Genomic DNA, 6,000 nt, shown 5'->3' with positions numbered 1-6,000 from the left:
TGGGCGGGCACGGACCCCTATGGCCCGCCCATGGTGATGGGTGTGCATGGGTTCTGTGTAAAAGGTTAACTGATTTTCACATGGCATTTTATTATTATTATTATTATTATTATTATTATTATTATTATTATTATTATTATTATTATTATTATTATTATTATTATTATTATCATCATCATTATTATTATTGTCATATCAACCATTGGTGAATATGAAGTAATGTAAAGCGCTATATAAAAAGGAGTCCATCTACCAACCATCTGTACCGCACATTGCTGCCACCCACAGGACTAAAGTGGGACAACATATATATTTATTTATTTTTTATTTTTTCAGGAAACCAGATTGTCGATCTTCACTTGTGCTCCTTCCAACAAACTGCTCATTTCTGTTATAAAATTTTACTCGGAATATCATATAACAACTGTAATATATGAACTGGAGCTGGAAGCTTCCTTTCGCAGTATTTTGTCGACATTCAGTACTGTCAAATACAGACAAGCTTTTCCAGAGAACTAGTGCTCACAATTAGTTATCACTCTAAATTAACACAGTAATAAAGTTAAAGTTAGTAAATGAAATGAAAAAAACAGTACAGCGGTTGTGCCACGTGAGTGACGAGGTATTCATACGCCGCTGCACAAACTAGTTCCTGACACGTTTCGAAACCTCGCGCTGCTGCAGTATAGTCTAAAGTCTTACTTGTCATAAATCTACACAAGACGTCATCATGCTCTCCCGCAGCCCACGCATGCCAACAAATTGTTACTTTACGGTAGCGCACGCAAATTGTATAAAAAATAGCAATGACTGTTTTATTTTTTTACAAATTTACTGTGTAAGTGTGTTATTGTACTCACTGCAGTTTTTTAAACTCTTATTTTCAGGATTTAATATTCAAATTAAATTTGAGTAAAATAGTAAAAGAATGATCAAACCTGACACTAATTTATTAAGATGTCAGGGTTCCTTGAGGTGCAACAGTTAACTAATCTCATTATCAAACAAATTCACGACTGTTTTGGTGATCAATATCATTTTGAGCCCTCATTAACTTGAAATTGTCCTGATTTCAGCCTCTCGATCTATATTTATAGCCTGTATAGGTGCAGTATACAGTATAGGCTATGTGTATTTATTGTAAGGGTGTGAGTGTGTGTGTTATATATAGGCTATATATATTGCAGCAGGTGCGTTTATACTCGCCGCATACAGTGCACGTTGTCAAACTGGCAGACATCTGCAGTCTAATAGTGTTAAGTAGTGAGAAACTGCCACCGCTGAAGCTTCAAACCCACTGCCAGCCTGTACTGTGTCTCCTCAAACCACACACACATGCACAGCAGGGGCATGGGGAGGCTAATCGTAGCCCAACCAGTCTTGTGAGTTGTGACTGCAGGATGTTTGGCTCAAATTTAACAGGTCGATTAAAAAAAATGAAAAACAAGGCAATATCTATGTGTGATTATTAATTTGTGTGGCAACAACCCCTCTTGCCGTATATGATGAGTTAAAAAAAAAAAAAAAAAAAAAGAAGAAGACTGCTGGTGCAACTTGATGACATTGCAAAATGGTTCGTTTTAAGTTCAATTGTTGCAATTTTTTACCAAGATGAAGTATAGTACCGACTCCGTTTTGTGTTATAATCAGGGCCATTCTAGCTTCATGGGGGCCCCTAATTTGGCAAACTACAACAAAGAGATTCCTAACCCTTTAGATGGACTCCTAAATACCACAATCTACTACACTTTATGAGCAAAACAGACTTCAGTTTAAATTAAACAGCTTAAGTTGGCAGCCCTCTTTACGTCAATAAATAAAACAGCTTTTGAGTGTTTAGAAAAACATGTTTAACTTAAATAAGACACAACAAAACAAACTCATTTAAAGTGCAACAAGGAAAACAAGCTAGCAAATTGAGTGAATGAATAGTCTTATTTTTTAAATACAATAATGTTGCAGTAATACTGAATATAAAAAGTAAACTCTTTTTATATTAAAAAATCGTGATGTACAGTGTCTCTTTAAAGCTTGTACCTGTTGGATAAATCGGAACTATGTGTGTATCATTGTATGTTCCTACACGGATGTGTGTTTTGGTGCACATGGCAAGCGAGCTATAAAGAAGACTGTTAAGCATCAACAGGTATCGTCATTGTCTCACATACCGATAGTTAACACTACATGGTGTCAGAAGCAAAAAGGCAAAGATGAGCGAAGGTGACGCCGGGCAAAGAAGGAACGCCGAGGGCTGAGCTGCTATGCCTCAGTTAGCGGCGCCGGGCAGGTTTGACTTCACGAAAGTTACCGAGTGGCCAAGATGGCTGAAGCGTTTCGAGCGCTACAGAGTAGCGTCGGGATTGGATAAACAATCACAAGAAATACAAGTAAACAGCTTCATGTACGTTGCCGGTGACGACGCGGAGGACATTTTAAACGTCCTACCTCTGACTGATGCGGAAAAAAATTCCTACGAGGCAGTTACGAGGGCTTTCACGGCTCATTGTGTTAGCAAGAGGAACGTTTAACTTCGAGAGGTCGCGCTTCAACAGGAGGTGCCAGGAGCCCAGTGGAAGTGTGGAGTCCTTCATAACGGCGGTGCACACGCTGGCAGAATTTTGTGAGTTTGGTGTTTTGAGAGAAGAGCTCATACGGGATCGCATTGTTGTGGGCATAAGAGATGCTAAGTTGTCGGAGAGCCTACAGTTGGATGCAGATTTAACATTGGAAAGGGCTATGACAAAGGTGAGACAAAGTGAAACAATAAAAAGACAACAGCCGGTCCTGAGAGGGGTTGAGCAGCAACCAGGACAAATAGAGACAATACAGAAAAAGTTTGCTAAGCAATTTAAAACAACAAAAGGCAAACCAGTCTCCAAGTCAAGTGAGTGCGGCAGATGTGGACAGTTTAAGAAACACTCAAGAGCTGAGTGTCCAGCATGTGATGCAGAATGCAGAAGGTGTCACTAGAAGGGACACTTTGCAAAAAAGTGCAGATCGGCTGGAGGCGTCCACAACATAACAGAGCTTCAAGGTGGAAGCGGAGAGGAAGCGGAGTTTGCATTCCTGGGCGAAATGGACTGCAGGGAGGATGAGGAGTGGTGTGAAATAGTGCACTTAAACCAAGATGAAACACTCTTCAAGTTGGACACCGGAGGAAGTGTCACAGCTATTCCAAGCAGCATTTACTCCCCACAGAAACATGGATCACTACAGGCGCCAGCAAAAGTGCTGTATGGACCAGGCAGACAAAAATTGGACGTCAAAGGACGCTTTCAAGGCAAATTAACCAGGGCTCATGGGACAACAATACAGGATGTGTATGTTGTTAAGGGGCTGTACAAACCATTGCTGGGTCTCCCCGCAATTAAAGTGCTGGGGCTGGTAAAACGTGTCAATGCAGTGCAAACACAGCCAGAGGACTTCAGAGCACAGTACCCAACCGTGTTTTTGGGGCTGGGGAAGTTGGAGGAGCCCTACAAAATTGAGTTAGTCTCAGGAGCCGTTCCATATGCCCTGTCAACTCCCTGTAGAGTACCCCTGCCACTGCGGGACAAAGTTAAAGTGGAGCTAGAGCGTATGGAACAAATTGGGGTGATTTCCAGGGTGACAGCCTCTGGTGCCATTGCTGAGCACTAAAGCACTGGACGAGCTTCCACCCAGAGTGTTGAGGTTTCGTCTGAGGCTGATGAAGTTCATATTCGACATTGTGTATGTTCCAGGAAAGAGTCTAATAACAGCGGACACCCTGTCGAGAGCACCAGTAAAATACATGCCGACACCGGAGGAAATGAGCAACGTGACAGAGGTCAAAGTGTTTTGGACACTGTGATTCAGAGTTTGGCAGCGACAGCGCCATCTGCGCCAGACTCATCAAGTATTGTCAGTTAGGGTGGCCGGAAAAGCATGCATTGTCTCCTGAGTTGGGAGCTTACTGGCCAGAGAAGGACAACTTCACCGTGGCTGGTGAGTTACTGCTGAGAGGACAGAGACTGATAATTCCACAAACCATGAGACAAGAAATATTAGGGCAGCTTTACAGTGGTCATCAAGGCATAGTAAAATGCCGAGCTAGAGCCCGCCAGTCAGTCTGGTGGCCAGGACTGTCAGTGTAGATTAGTCAACTTGTAAGCAATTGCAACACATGTTTACAGCACAGAGCGGAGTACAAGGAACCACTGATGACAACGCAGGTACCGCAACATCCATGGCAGAGAGTCGGCACGGACTTGTTCTTCTGGGAAAAAGAGACGTACTTTCTCCTGGTGGATTACTCCTCAAGGTACATTGAGGTGGCCAAGCTGAAAGTGCCGTCCGCAGCAGCGGTGATTGCTGCCATCAAGGAGGCTTTCAGTAGTCACGTGATACCGGAGACAGTGGTGTCGGACAACGGACCGCAGTACGGCGGTGAACTGTTTCAGGACTTTGCAGCAGAATTTGGATTTGCACATGTTACCAGTAGCCCACGGTACCCGCAGGCAAATGGAGAATCCGAGCGGGCTGTGGGCCACTGTAAAAGGACTGTGGAAAGGAGGAGGTGATAAAACAAAAGCGCTTCTCACATACCGAGCTACACCTCTTGAGTGTGGATTTTCTCCAGCGCAACTCCTGATGGGTAGGCAATTGCAAACTAGCCTCCCACAACACCTTGTCACATTACTCCCACGATGGCCAAACATCAAGGACTTTAAATCCAAACAGAGACTGTCGAAGGAAAAGCAACAATATCTCTTCAACCGTCGCCACAGGGCCCGTCCTGTAACACCCCTGAAGGTGGGCCAAAATGTGTGGCTGCAGAGAGAGAAAAAAGAAGGGACAGTAGTAGATCAGGCAGCTACACCCAGATCATATGTCATCAACGCAGATGAGGGACATATCAGAAGAAATCGCACACATGTGAGGCCATTAGGTTCAGCACCACGAAGATGAGCAGTACACAACCAATCAATAAACCTGTTACAACTGGTAGTAATATACAAAATACTACAGACACACCTTACATAAGGTGTGTCTGTAGACAGCCTCAGGGAGAGTGTCGCGTCCATCTAAACGGTTGTACCTGTAGGTGTTACTCCTGACGATATGTTTATTACTGAGTTATAGGAGTAGTATATATGATAAACATAATGATGGGGGCTAAAAGAAAAGAAGATAGTTCGGGTTATTGTTATGGATATTCTGTATGTTAAATTGTTAGGTAACATGTTGAAATGTTACAAAATTGTTATAGCAGTACAGATATGGATGTGTATGGAGAGTTTTGACTTAAAAGGGGAGGTGTTGGATAAATCGGAACTATGTGTGTATCATTGTATGTTCCTACACGGATGTGTTGTTTTGGTGCACATGGCAAGCGAGCTATAAAGAAGACTGTTAAGCATCAACAGGTATCGTCATTGTCTCACGTACCGATAGTTAACACTACAGTACTCAATTACAAATGGTCACTTTTAAGCATTTTCTACAATAATTTACATATTATACTAGTTGAACTTGGGGTTGGTTAAGGGAAGGTTAACATCTATATACGCCCAAGGCTAGCGAGCTGGCGAGCAAAACAAATAACAAACTTGCTAAAAATAAAATAAAATGGAGTTTCACCTCCAACTATCACCAACAAGTGCCTGACCTTTCTCCTTTGACCGGTTTTCTTTTTTTTCCTTTTCTTTTTATGCCATTACGGTGTCAATTTTGTTTTGTACTCTCGCTAACGGTAGCTGTCAATCATTCGTACACAGTTAGTGACGCATAGGCTACGTCACGAAGTGTGTGGCAAAAAAATACCAGCCACTGCTTATCATCACAGTTTATTTTATTTATATCCTATGTTTATTTATTTTTTTAATATGCGAATGTGTGGATTTTCGTCGCGAATGTGCGTATTTTCGCTGCTGCGTACCGCGTCCCGACGCGCAAAACGCGTCCTCCGCGCCGCTCCACGCACTTTCGTTCTGTTGCGCGCGAACTCCATTGACTACAATGCAAACGCGCCGCCGAATC

Source organism: Festucalex cinctus, chromosome 2, assembly GCF_051991245.1.
Source record: "Festucalex cinctus isolate MCC-2025b chromosome 2, RoL_Fcin_1.0, whole genome shotgun sequence".
Taxonomy (NCBI): domain Eukaryota; kingdom Metazoa; phylum Chordata; class Actinopteri; order Syngnathiformes; family Syngnathidae; genus Festucalex; species Festucalex cinctus.
This window is presented reverse-complemented; position numbering follows the sequence as displayed.